We start from the raw sequence: 15,521 nt of genomic DNA on the forward strand, positions 1-15,521 counted from the left end.
GAATATCATTAATACCAATCACTACATACTGAAACAAAAATTGTGTTTTCAATCTGTGATGGAAAGTATTATATTTTAAATGGAGATACATTTTTGATTAACATTCAGGAAGGATGAATTAGAGGATTAGTTTAGAGGTTTTCTTAAATATAAGATGAAAGTATATTAGATTTGAAAAAAATGCATCTTTTATGAATACCTATACAAATTTTCTCTGTGTTAAATCTAACTATATAGTAAAAACTTGAAAACACTAAGGACTAAAAATTAAAATTTTGTAATTTAATACTTTCATTAAAAAAGAAGGCTTTCACAGGTTAAAATTTTTCCCATTATCTATCTCTACTTTCGATATAAATGAAACTTTTAATTAAATACCTAATTTCAAAATGACATGATAGTTTATTTTAGCCCAACTAGCAATTTTTTTGAAAGTTTTAGATTAGTATCATCAAATTATCAACCTCAATATTTGCAATGAAAAAAAAGTGAGTGAACTGTATAAATTTGACCTAAAAAGAATTTAACTCTTTATAAGAGTGTAGAGACTGCAGTGTTGTAAAGAATTGCACCATTACTTTTAGGATAATGAAAAATCACAATCCACTTTGTTGATTCATTTTCATAAATAGTGCAGCATTATTACACAATTTATTTCCTTCTGAAAAAATAATTTTATTGAGAAACAAATAGCAATGAGACAGTTTCAAAACTGATTACTAACAAGGTTTCAATAACTAATACATGGCATATTGTTGTCTTAGTGGTTATTCATTGTATAAGATGCAAACACAAACATTAGAATAAATCTCTCTATCCATTGAATTGAGATAATACAGCTGTATTTCTATCCTAACTATTTTGAATATACAGATACAAAATGGTCATTCATTTGTATCCCCTTTTTTGTTTAGTTTTGTCAGTGAAGGTTATTCACTTCTGACATTGCCAGTCTTACAGAAAACCCACTACTATTATGGACTACTGGACTGTATTGGAACATTTTTCTCAATTCATGCACGTACAATATTTAAATTACAACCATTTATTTCCTTATTCATTAGTATTTACAATATTCTACCCCAAGAATGACTTTAAAGTCAGTGTAGAGATCCTGAGTAATTGTATAAATGCATAAGAACTTATAGAAAATATGAAATCATATTAGATTACACTAATGTTATATCTTGTAAAATTTTACCTCCAAGCATTGTACATCAAGGGACATTTCAGAAAAGGGAAAGCTGAAATGAGTGAAAGACAAAAGAAGAAAATTAAAAATTATGTTAAGCAAGAGTTGAGGAATGACTGCAAGATTCTCCAGAGAATTTAATTATTTTCTGAGAATAGAAAAATACAGGTGAATGTACTGCAGAATGAAAATAGGAACTACCACAGATATAACCGATGCTGTGTTATTTTATGTCAATATACTGTACATTGTAATCAGGGACTAAGCAGAGAAAAACAAATGAGGATTTAAATTACAGTGCTTGACAAACAAATCTGAGAACACATTCCACTTTTTCATGTGCTGGATTTGACAATGATTTACAATGCTGGATTTACATCTGACGAATATATATCAGAGTATTGAAGAAAGAATCAGAGGCGAATTACTTTATCTTATTCTTAATTTTGTAAATTAAAAAACTGAAAATCAGAAAAGACAAAACATTTTTCAGAAATAGACATAAAATGACAAAACTCGTGGTTCGTGCTTTCAAGTGATCTTAAAAATTGTCTAACTAGTTGTCAAGCCTGTTTAATTATTTCCTGCATAACTTCTACTGGTATCTCCCAATGTTATTATCTAACATATCCACAATACAGATTTAAACTAATTAACACTTATTGGTAAAAGGCAAAAGATTTATACGATCTGAAGAGAAACCAGAGTATATTAATACTTATTGGAATTTACTCATATTTTATTAACATTTGAGTTGCAACTTGCATTTAGCCATGCCCATAAAGCGTCATGTATTAATACGTGAGGGTCTTTTCAGAGGTGGCTGAATCTAGAGAGAGTGACACTGAGACTGATTGGTGGTACCGTGCTAGTCTCAAGGCACTAGGATTAAAGTTGAGAGTGTACTCTCCCTGAGTAGCCTGGATATGTTATAAGGGCAAGAAAGAGCTGTGGTTGAGTCTTGGTTGCATCGTTACTTTCTATCTGCCATGAACTGTCTCTCTTCTGCAGTGCCCCTCTGCCAACCCACAAGTGATGGATTAAAACCTCCATAAACTGTGAGCTAATTTTTTTTTTTTTCCTTTTGGATGTTAGGCATTTTGTTTTAGTAGCAAGAATTATAACTATGACAACTTACAACACTTTGCTTAGACTTCATTACTGTTTAGTCTAATGTCTTCTTCCTATAATTAGATCCAGGAAATCATATTTTACTTAATAATGATGTCTAAATCTTCTCCTATTGTGAACAGGTTCTCATTACTTTCTTGTTTTTCATGACCTTAACAGTTAAAATGAGAGCTGGTAACATATTCTGAAGAATGTTCTTTGGTTTGGGTTCAAATGCTATTTTCTCATGATCAGGATACAGATATGAATTTCTGTGGAAAGATACTAAAGTAAAGTGACAATCTCATTGTATACATAAAGAGGAATATAACACCATTAATTTATGACCATTGATGGATGTTAATAGATTTCTTCGATAGGGTGTTACATACTAGTTTTCTTCATAATAAAGTTACAGTTTTTCCTTCTTCATATTTTATGTATGAGAAGGAAGTAATCGTGTACAGGCCATGCTAATGGACAGAGAAATTAAATGCCACATCATCAGAAACAAATGATTAACTGTCTTGCAGGTCTACCACAAAGTTACAGTAGCGATTAGTGGATATTTTGGGGAATATTCATGCAAGCTTTGTTAATATACTGTTTTACGCTTAAAACTTTATGATTTTTTCCTTATTACCTTTTGCAGTTGTAATGGGAAGAATTTCTATGAGTAAAATAATATTGCTTCTATCTCTTTATTTAATCAGTTATTCACATCAATGTAGATTCATAAATATTGCTTTGATTACTTAGGTGATGATACATTACATTCATTATTTTTAAGATTTTTTTGTAGAAAAATAAATGTCAGTTGGTATAAAAAATACATTCAAACAAGAAACTGCATGTTTAAACAATTAATATGTATTATGAAAAATACTTTGCTTATTTCATTATTTAATGTAGAGGACAAATTTTCCTTTCATAAGCATATTTATCAGTAAAACACATAATTATCTGTATTTATGTTTTATCAATAATATTTTTATTGAGTTTGAATGGTTTTTGATAGCAAATAAAACATTAGGTTAGTCAATGACTATCACCTTGGTAGAATTAGTAACCCATAAGTTGGCTTGCTTTAAATAACAAAACACAGAAATGAATCTATACCTAGACACATAATAATAAAGATCTCAGAAATTCAGTAAAAGAGTAGAATATTAAAAGCTGCTAGAGAGAAGAAACAGATCACATACAATGGAAAGCCCATCAGAGTCACAGCAGATTTCTCAACACGAACCATGAAATCAAGAAGAGCTTGGAGTGAACTATTTCAGGTTCTGAAAGAAAATAACTTTCAACCCAGGATTGATGTACACTGCAACACTATTAAATTCAAAGGCAAAATAAGATGCTTCCATGATAAAGAACAGTTGAAGAAATTCATGACCTCCAAACCATCCCTACAAACAGTACTGACAGATATTCTAGAAAGAGACAGAAACAATCACGACTTTAAGACCAACAGAAAAAAAAAGTAGAGCAATGGAAAGGAGCCACCAAACAGAGAAAGTAATAAAAAAAAAAGAGGGCAGAAGTATGAAACCCACAGCAGGAAAATAATGTGACAAAGATAAATGAATACACACCAGTTATAATCATCAATGTAAACTGCCTCAGTCTACCATTCAAAAGAAATAGTCTAGCAGAGTGGATTAAGAAACAAAATGCAACAATATGTTACATACAAGAAACACATTTAACCAAAAGGAAATTCAAGGATTAAAAGTCAAATCATGGAAAACAATTTTCCATATCATAGGAAATAAAAAAACAGCAAGGATAACTATTGTAGCTTCTGACAATATCAACTTCAACCCAAACCATTGAAAGAGATAAAGAATGTCACTACATACTTGTTGAGGGAAAACTGCAAGAGGGAGAGATAACAATTATATGTGCGTGCACCCGATATAGGAACATCCACCTATATAAGAAAAATTTTAACAGACATGAAAAATCACATAGGTAATAATACAGTTGTAAGGGAGGATTTCAACACAGCACTGTCACAAAGAGATAGACGAACTATGCAAAGAACAGCAAAGAAATAGTTGAACTAAACCAAACCTGTGAGGAAATCAACTTGGTAGACCTTCATAGAGTGTTTTAATCAGCAACAACACAGTACATATTTTTCTCAGCTGCACATGGGACTTTCTCTAGAAGAGACCATATACTAATGCACAGAGTATTCTTAAGTAAATGCAAAGGCATTGAAATTAACCCATAAATGCTCTCTAACTAGAGTGCAATGAAACTCATCATAACTGACAAAAGAAACTACAAAAACACCATAAACACATGGAAAATAATAATAACCTCCTAAACAACCAGTCAATCAGAGACGAAATTAAAGAAACATTTTTTAATAATTTACAATCAAATGAAATTTCAGATACAACTTACTGAATTCTGTGTGATACAATGAAAGCTCTCTTAAGAGGAAAATTTGTAGCACTAAATTTACACAGTGGGAAAACAGGCGAGATTGGCCGCATTCAGGGTGGTATAGAGCAAGCCCAAGTAAACAATCTTATGATGCACTTCAAGCTTCTAGCAAAAGAACACGTCAATCCTAAAGAAGGCAGGAAACTATAAAGATTAAAGGAGACATTAATGCAACTGAGACAAAGAAAACAATACAAAGAATAAATGCATCAGAGTTCTTTCTTTGTAAAAATAAATAAAATTCATTAACCTCTAGCCAACCTTGTTAAAAGAAAGAAAAATTCCAAATTCATGAAATGATGAAAAGGGTCAAATCACTACAGACTCTAGAGAAATTCAGAAGATCATCAGCACTTACTTCCATGATCTTTACTCTCACAGAATGGAAAACGCAGAGGAAATGGACAGTTTCTTAGATACATATGAAATGGCAAAGTGGAGTCAAGAAGACATACAAACACTTAATAACCCAATAATGGAACACGAAATTTATTGTAATGAAAAACTTACCCACAAAGAAAAACCCAGGTCCCAATGGATTCTCTGCTGAATTCTACAAGAAATTTAGAGAAGATTTAATGCCAACTTTTCTCAAACTCTTCAATGAAACGGAAAGGGAAGCAATTCTTCTAAATTCATTCCTGGAGGCAAATATTACTCTAATTCCAAAACAAGAGAAAGATGCAGCTGAAAAAGAGAAATACATGCCAATCCCTCTAATCAATGTAGATGCAAACATCCTCAATAAAATACTAGAAAACAGAATTCAGAAAATAATAAAGAGGGCTACACATCATGACCAAGTGGAATTCATTCAAGGAATGCAGGGATGGTTCAACATATGCAAATCCATCAATGTAATACACCACATACATACAGCAGAGAACAAAAACTACATGATCATCTCAGTAGATGCAGAGAAAGCTTTTGACAAAGTCCAGTACTCATTTATTATAAAAAAAAATCCTACAGAGAATAAGAATAGAGTCCATATCTCAACCTGATAAAAACTGTCTATGAGAAACCAACAGCCAATATTATACTAAATGCACAAAAACTAAAGGCTTTAAATTTCAAATTGGAAACAAGGCAAGGATGTGCACTGTCAAAACTCCTATTTAGCACAGCTCTGTATACGTGAGCCAAGGCAGTTATGCAAGAGTGTGAAATAAGTGGAACAAGAATTGAAAAAGAAGTGAAATTATCATTATTTGGAGATGGCATGATATTCTACATAGGAGACCCCGAAAATTCTGCCAAACATCTTGTAGATCTAATGAGCAAATTGAGTAACATAGCAGGGTACAATGTCAGCAACAAAAATATCAGTAGCATTTTTGTACATAAACAATAAATGCACTAAGGGAGAAACCATACATTTCAGAATAACATCCAAAAAAAAAACCCTATTTAGGAATCAGTCTCAGAAATGAAGTAAAATATTTATTCAGTGACAATTATAGTACTCTCAGAAAGAGATAGAAGAGGATTTGAGAAAATGGAAAGATACTCCATGCTTCTGATTAGAAAGAAACAACATTGTGAAAATGGATATATCCCAAAATTTGTTATACAGCTTCAATGCAATCCTGATTAAATTACCATTAGAATACCTTATAGAGCTAAAGAAAAGTTTCCTCAAATTCATCTGGAACCAGAAGAGACCAGAATATCAAAAGCAATCAGGGGAAGCAAAGGAAAGGCAGGGGCATCACAATCCCTGATCTGAAACTGTACTGTACGACTGTTTTGATCAACTCAGCAGGTACTGGAGTAGAAACAGATCTGAGGATTGATGGAACAGATCAAAAGATGCAAACACATTCAGCCACCTTATCGTTGATAAAGGGGCCAAACATGTTCACTAAAAGAAAGATGGTGTGTTAATAAATGGTTCTAGAAAAACTAGCTTTCCACCTGTCAAAGGCCAAAGCTAGACCAATACTTATCACCATTTAAAAAACTACAGTCAAAAATGGACCAAAATTTAAATATAAAACAGAAGCACTCAATCTTTTTGAGGAAAAAAGAAGTTGAAATCTTAAAGACATAGGGGTAGGTAAAGAGTTCATTAAAAAAATTGCATGCAACATATTTCAAAGAGTCAACACCTGGGATCCCATCTTTTTGAAAAGATTCTTCACTTCAAAGGAAATCTGTAACAGAGTAAAAAGAAAACCCACATGTTCAGAAAAAATTATAGGTGACTGCCTGTCCAACAAAGGTCTTCTATCTAGAACATTTTAAAAGAATTTTAAAATATAAGCACTCCCAAATTCAAAGAAAAAATCTAATAATGGACATCGGAGATGAATATACACTTTTCAGATGAAGAAATACAAATAGTAAGTAAATATACGAAAGCAATGTTCAACATCATTGGTCATTTAAGAAGTGCAAATTAAAACAGCACTGAGATTCCTTCTCACCCCTGAAAGAATAGCTAACATCAAGAGGTCAGACAATATTAAATGTAGGAGGGGCTGTGGAGAAAAAAGAAAGCTTCTGCACTGTTGGTGTGAGTACAGACTAGTATATACACTTTGGAAATCGTGGGAAGATTCCTTAAAAATTAGGATTGGAGATCCCATTCAAGCCAGCTATACCTCTGCTGGGTATTTTTCCTGAAGAACTGAAGACATCATAGCATCAATATATGTACACCCATGTTAATAGCAATGCAATTTGACATAGCTAAATCCTGGAAACAGCCTAGTATCCCATCAGCTGATGAATGGATAATGAAGAGGCGGTATTTTTACACAATGGAGTATTATTTAACTATAAAACTGAATAAATTTGGATCTCAGGAAATGGATGCAATTAGAGAACACACTGTTGAGTAAAATAAATCAGACCTGCATATGCAAACATCATATTATATCCTTAATGTGAGAACATGAAAGAGAAAAATGGAATTTGAGAGTACAATAGATACTGGGATAAGGAAATGAACTTATTCAAAGGGAAAGAGTTATTGAGTTAAGGAGTATGATAGGAGAGGGAGTGGGGGAAAGAGATATATCTACATATGTAAGCTGGATGGGTTTGGATAACTGTACTGTGGCTTTCTGCTAGTCTATGGAAAGGAACAGATAATGCTTAATTTGTCTCCTTTTTAAAATTGTTGATACATTTTCATTTCTTAATTTCTTATATATTTCTTTCATCTTTTTCTTTCCTCTTCCAATTTTTCATGAATGTATCTGGTAGTATGAATAGCTGGTTGGGAGACAACACTATGCATTACACCTACTATGAAATTCATATTATTTTGTTAAGTGAACTTTCATATGACTTGTAATATTTTTTTCTGTTTTAACACTTGTTTTACTCACTTTAAAAACTAAAAGAAAATTTAAAAAGAGAAAAAATGCCTAATTATTTTTCCTTTTTGCCCATTCAGTACATGTAATAATTACAGTAAACATTCTTGAATATTTTCCACACTGTAGACATGAGATGATCTATAACATGAAAAGCAAGTTTTGCATCCTACGTACCTATAAATCTTGAGAAATGATCTCAAGAGATTAAGAAAATCTTTTTTGAAGATACATTTAACTTTAGGTCAAAATTATTTTTTTTGTAATTTTCTGTCCTTTTGGAACAATATACCATATCTCATACTTTATAAGAATTACATTTGTATAGGCCAGAAATTTGCACCACTTACATTCACTGATTAGGGAACATGTTTTCTACAATTATATAAAGAAATAGAACATGAAATGAATTCTTCCTTCTAGGCTAACCTTAACACCTGAAAATTATTTGTGGTTTGGGTACCTATTTTAATACTGTCTATTCTTACATTATATCATGCATGTATCTTCATTTCTGACATATCCTACCCTCTTTGTACTTGACAGCATATTTTGTTCAGCATAAGGAAATCTATTACATTGGGAATACAACAGCTCTAAATTCCTAAAACCTAATAGTCTAAATTCCTAAAACCTTTACATATATAATATGACAAATTATAAGTAGCTTTAGATATACAATGAAGATCATGAAATAAAGGGGAAAAAAGAAAAGAAAGAAAGAAAAGGAAGAAAGAAAAAGAAAAATATATGTACACCAGATAGCTATATATAGCTAGCTTCTCTTAGTTCGTTGAAGAAATATTTGTGCTCATAGTTTGTAGAGTAGATATCATGCCTGTATTTTCTACACAGAATAACTGCTAGGAAGACAACAATACACAATGTCTCAACTACCTGTTTTGAAATTCAGTTTCTTTGTTATGTTTACCTTTTAATCTGTCTAAAACATACAATTAAAAGTATTAAGTTGAATCCTTGTTAGAATAAATTGCACTTTATTATTTCAAGGACTGTTTGCCACCAGGGATTCTTGGCTGTGGACAAGAAGGACAATGGAGACAGAAGTAGGAGAAGTGAAGTGAAGCTCATGTGTCCATTCCCAACTCTGAAGGCAGAAAAGGGATAAGAGCTGCGGATGTCGGCAGTCAACAGAAGCTGGAGAAGGCAATTGACTATTTTCCACTAAAACAACTGGCAGAAGTGTAGCATTGAACACTTTTATTTTAGCTAAGAGAGAGCCATTGTGCATTTCTGTCTTCACTATGGTAAGATAATCAACTTCTATCACATCACCAAGACTGGGGTAAATTGTTATGAAAGTACTCATCAAAATTAGAATAATGTTTTTCTAATTTTTGCTTTTCCCAATACTCTATGAATATATTTAATGAGGTTTTGCAGCAGATTAAACACCTTTTAAGTTGTAAGTATCCTTTTCCTTTAAAACTAAATGATGTGTCATTACAGATTACTGGTCAGAGTTAAACTTTATAGACTGTTTATTCACATATGTACACACTCAGAAACTGCCATATTTTAGAAATGTTTTCACATTTTATGGAGGGAAATGTTATGTGAACGAAGAAAAATACAGTCATCACACAGAGATGCTGTTAATTTGTAATCTTGAAACATATTTATAAGCTTGTACTCTGATAAGAGTTCAGATTTCTCGACCAAATAGAAACAAAAGATTCTGTCCAGTGCTTTTCCTAATAGAGAAGTAAAGTGCTGAGTAACACCTTTGAAAACTATCCAAAGCATTTTCTCCTTTACTTTCTCTTCAAAAAATGATGATTTAACTGACCAGTAAAGTGTGAATTTTCCTTCCACCTCACAAAGAAAGATAGTAAGAGAAATGTTGAGAAACAACAGTCCTGTTTATTTTGGCAGAAAAACCCAGCTACAAATTGCAACTAAAATTGCAATTACTGTTTTTCTAAAGTAACAGTGCCTGCTCCCTATTCCCATTCCACTCAAGCCATAGATTTTTATATCTGTGTCTGTTTCTTTATTCTTTTTCCTTGCTGCTGGCTGACAAAGCTGTGGGCAGAACAAAGCTCATACTTCATGTTCTTCCTCTCCCTCCACCCGCCCCTGACATGGTTGCACACCTATATGTTTTGATATATTGTTTCTTCCCAAGAAATAGCTATGCCTGTAGGAACAAAATGTGATACAAAAGCTGAGTTCACTTCATGCAAGAGTACCAGAACTTGAAGGAAATGAACCAGGCAGAGAAAATAATAACAACACTGTACCCAGTGGGATCAAATTTTAAACGCATTGCTTCTAGGTGGACTTGGAGGTTATTATTACTATTTTTTTGAGACAGGATTTCACTACCCTGTTCAGGCTGGCCTTGACCTTATTCTGTAGCCCAGGTTTGCCTTGAACTGTCAGTGATCTTCCTGTGTCAGCCTCCTGAGTGCTGGAATTATAAGTGTACCACCACACCTAGCATTAAATTATTAAAGCCATAATTTCCTTAAAACTATATAAAATAGGGGCGGGGGAGATGGCTCAGTAAACTAAGTGCTTGCCTGGCAAGCACAAGGGCCTGAGTTCAATCCACGGTTCTAAAAAAACCAAAAAAAAAAAAAACCCACAAAACATATATAATGATATGAAGAGGGTGAAGATTTTGCTGTTATGTTATTATATTAATATATTCTTTGAAAATCTAGAGAAAATTTTATATACTTTTCCTATAATTCATACACAAGTACATTCACACACACATACATACATACACACACACACATATACACACACACATGCATGCACCTATGTATATATATAACAGTTTTGCAGGCAGAGCATAAAGCCTTTGGAACCTCTCTTTCTTACCTGATAACTTTCTAGGCATCCAGTAGACTCAGACTATGATCTATTATTCTAAATACAATTTATTGTTTCTTTCTTATTATTTTACTATTAAGCATAAAATATTGTGTCACACTTACAAAGCAACACATTTTTCTCAAAGTGAATAAAGTAGTGTGAGACACAGTAGGCCCCATGTGCCAGAACACAAGCAATTGCATGAATGGAATGCAGCCGAAACCCTATGCCTAGTCTTACAGCAGTGCTTTATTATATACAGCCACGATGACAAGAGTGAACTGCTGTCCACAAACACAATGAGTAGTTCAAGAGCCTGTTCTTGAAAGCAAAAGATCTGGAGACCACAAAATTTAGGGATTTAGGGAAATAGTTCATGTCACTGATACCTGTTATACGGCAGGCAGGAGAAGGCAAATGCATTTCGATCAAAACATGTAAAGTGGGGCTATGAAGAGCAGAGTGCATAGAACAGGTTCTACAATCAATTTGACATGGTTCAATTCTGCTACGTAAGACTGCAGTATTATAAGAAGGTAATTTAATTTTGTTAAGTTGTGGGTTTTCATTTGAAAAATAAAAAAGTCAGTGTAAAAGCAAAACTTCATAGGTTTCCTAAGTATAACTAAAATAACATATATGAAGTGTTTAACACAGAACTTTGTAACATTGAAGGCAGAAGATACTATACTTACTGATACATTACCATGGAATGACAAAACCAGTCAATCGTAAAACAAAACTAATTTTTCATCAGTATACAATTGTTGAGTTAATTATATTTTTGCTGGAAGTATAAATCTGCGTAAATTTGTAATTGCATTTAGTCAATCAACTTATACTTGTTTAACCCATGTATTAAACCAAGCAGAATTCTATGCATTAGAGATCTAGATGTCAAGAAAGCAACGTCTCTGATCTCTCTCCTTAACTACACTACATCTATTAAGGTGCACTTAAGTCAGTTGTATGCAAAGTGTATGATGTCACGTGGTGAGTGCTTTAAAGAGCACTGAGCAGCTGAAAGTGGCTTGGGCAGTGAATGGAGTTGATGATGCCTTTATTTTTTATTTTTTTTCTTTTTTCCAGAACACTTAAAGAAGAGTAATTGTGGCCTTGGAACAGAGAAAAAAAAATACAGTCTCATATACTATTCATGAAAAGGATCACTCTGGCTACTAGAGAAAATTAAATGATAGAAGTAAAGGAAATTAAGTGATGGAAAAGTAGGGGATTATTGCCAGAAATGCTAAGCAATTTAATGTCATTTTAAACCTGGATGATAACAGAGAACATGGTGACAAAGGATATGTTTAGGTAATAACACAGAGCTGAAATCATTTGCTCATACCTAAGTATGTGTACACACAAAAGAGGTATAACTATCTTGAAGCTAGAGAATATAATCATTAATCAATGACATAATATATTAATGCTGGCTTATCTAAACAAAAAAAATATTCCTAAGGTTCTAACAACCACAAAATAGCATTGTTTACTCCAACAAAACAGAGGTGTCAGGCAGGCCAAATAGCTCAGTGGATTAAAGCGCCTGCTTAGGCACACACAGGGGCAGGGAGTTGGATCCCCAGGCTGGCTGTGTTTTGTCCCGCCCCCGTCCCGCCCCCCTACCGCATCTCCCTCTCCCACGCTGAGACTGTGATTGAGACTGGGAGTGGTGGTCTGTGCCTGGGGCCTGTAATCCCAGCACTGGCACTTGGGAGACTGTAAACAGGAAGTTCGCTAGGAGTCTGACCTACACAGTGAGGCCTTGTAGATCTTGTAGACTCTGTCCTAAAATAGCAACAACAACAACAACAAAAAAGAACAAATGTGTCCTAGTCAGGTAACACAATATGTGCAGAGAACTTAGACTTACTGCACAGTAACTCTGTTCACGGCGTGGTGAATGGTGGAAGAGAACACTTTCTGCATATCATAGAAGGACAAGAACTGTTGTTCAATCCAAGTTTCATTAAGTGTAGTTGGACTGTACAAAATTTCATTTTCATAAAATATTAATTAGTGTTGAAGTAATCAGTTGGACCTCAAAAGATCATTTATCTTTTCTTTTTTATAAAATGAATTCGCCATCATTTATTTGGAAGTCTAGAGGCCAACAGAACTTGCAGTGGCAAATGTCTAGTCTTAACTTTTCCCGAAGAAGAGACATTTGTGTAAAGAGCAAAGTTGTCAGAGTACACGGAGAAGGAGCGCTCTGCCGCTCTGATTTTTTATTAAAGGTAATGTTTCTTATGATTTGCTTGGAAGTGTACCCTAAATACATCAAAGATTACCCTTTGCCAATTCCCAATTTTTCTCATATGTCAACATCATCTTATTTACGCTTGTTGTAAAAATCATGTTTCTGTTTGTAGGGATAAATAATGCATGCTGTGAAAATATTTTAATCGAAAAATTACTTTGGAGCACCCACAACAACCATTGGGTCCATTATTATTTAATAGCAAGAACAAAAGCATTGCTTTCTTTTTCTCTATAGTCTCTTCTTTCTTTCATTTTTATTTATTTATTTTTCTTCTTGTATTTAAGACAGAATGTACGGGGAGTACAGGGTCTCACTTCGGAGATCGGACTCATAGTGATCCTCCTGTTTACAGCCTCCCAGGTGCTGAGATTACAGGCGCGTGCCACCATGCCCAGTCTCAATCGTCCTCTCAGCGTGTCCTGGGGTGCTGGCGGGGCTGGCACTGCAGGCCAGGGGATCGAACTCCCAGCTCCTGAGTCTGCAGAAGCAGGTGCATTAATCCACTGAGCTATTTGGCCACCCATTATAGTCTTCTTTAAGTAACCGTGTTTCTGCCTTTGCTTATTGGTACTCCAGTTTTCCTTTCAAATTCTACACTGAAAATCCTGAAGGAAAATTAAAAGGATCCACTGTTTATTAAGACACAAAATTAAACAAAAATCTTGCATATGCCAAAGAGAAAAAATGTCATGAGATTCTTTTGTTCAGTTCATTTCACTGCCCATCCTGCTACTCTATCTTAACATGAATTGTTTGGAAAATATACTTGCACAAGTATTTAGTTCAGCAAGATTTGCAAAAGCTGTAGTTGAAACTTGGTACTTTAAATCTAGTTTTAAAGACATTAGATGCCTGACAGAAGCAAGGAAGTTTACTAACCAAATGGAAATTTGATGTTCCAACATGAAAACGCATGAAGACACAAACAGATTTGTCCATGCAATACCACAGAATTCGATCATGTTTCTATTACCCACTTGGCTCTCTGTCCCCCGAGCTGTTCTCATAGTTCTAAAAGTGATGTTTGCAAACATGGTGTTATTTAATGGTAATAAATTTTCATCTTTCTTACTATAAAGTTTGCTAGCACACTGTAAAATACATATCATTTTCAGATCATGTACCCATAGTAATACATTTTGTGTTTTGTTCATTTATTGCCCTATTAAATCTCGGCATCTTTCCTGCATTATACAGAAAAATACCCATAAAATTATTTATTATACAATAAAAATGTGCAAGGGTTTATATTAAAGATTTTTTTGTCATTATCTGATATTATTCAAAAAAAGAAATGCTGATATTTCATCCGATCCATGTACATGTGCATATATTGCACATATAATATATGTTAAATGCTAATAGTCATTTACCAACTTACCTGTGCTTTAACTACCTTTTTCACATTTCACATGTGAAAAAAGTGAGATCCAAGAATAAAATTCTTGGGTTTCCTTTCCCATGACTTTAATATCAGTACCACTCTGTCACTAAATAAGCAGCTTTTTTCCTACAGTTCATGTCCGTACAAACCTTCTCTCCAGTGATGTTCCCAATTAAGAGATTTCTACCTTCTCAGAAGACTGTAAAGCATTGGAAAGAGAACATTTGTACATGCACCGGTATGTTGAGCAGAATCCGTTGATGATCGTCCTTGTCTTTCAAATGTAACACATATGTGAAATCGTAAATATGATGCATGCATAGATTATCTATAGATTGTTGTATATTTTAAGTACTGAAGCATTCTGCTGCAAATGGATTTCAATATTTTTAGTATAAGAAATGAAAAGATTAATTTGTAAGTGTATCAAGTCAATATATTTATGAAATTAAAGAAATGTCAGACCTTGGTATCTTACCTCTAAATATATCTAAATAGTTCTAAGTCATATATGATATGCGAGAGTGAATTACCATAAGAGCTATACTACTGAAATTTGCCCTATAGTAAATGAGCAATTTTCAATTTATATCTGTTTAATAGGTTGAAATTATTAAAGAAGGAAGTCATTGGTCTCTGTGAGACAGCCTCAAGAAGTGGTTTGGTTTACTCAGTTGTTTTGCAGACCTTAATATTGCACTTATTTGTTCTTTGCCAAACTTAAGTAATCCTTGAAAGTAAAGTTTCACATATAGAATAACAGGACAAATAGCTTAACAAACCAAGGAAACTTCAGGAACTTTAATATATTTTGTTGCCGTTTCTTCAAAATTTTATTTTAATTTAAATTACAGGGCCAGGCTGGGGAAATAATTTGGTGGCATATACACCTTCCAGGCAAGCAAAAGGTTCTGAGTTTGATCCCCAGTACTG

The sequence above is a fragment of the Octodon degus genome, unplaced genomic scaffold, assembly GCF_000260255.1.
Source record: "Octodon degus isolate 3935 unplaced genomic scaffold, OctDeg1.0 scaffold00006, whole genome shotgun sequence".
Lineage (NCBI taxonomy): Eukaryota > Metazoa > Chordata > Mammalia > Rodentia > Octodontidae > Octodon > Octodon degus.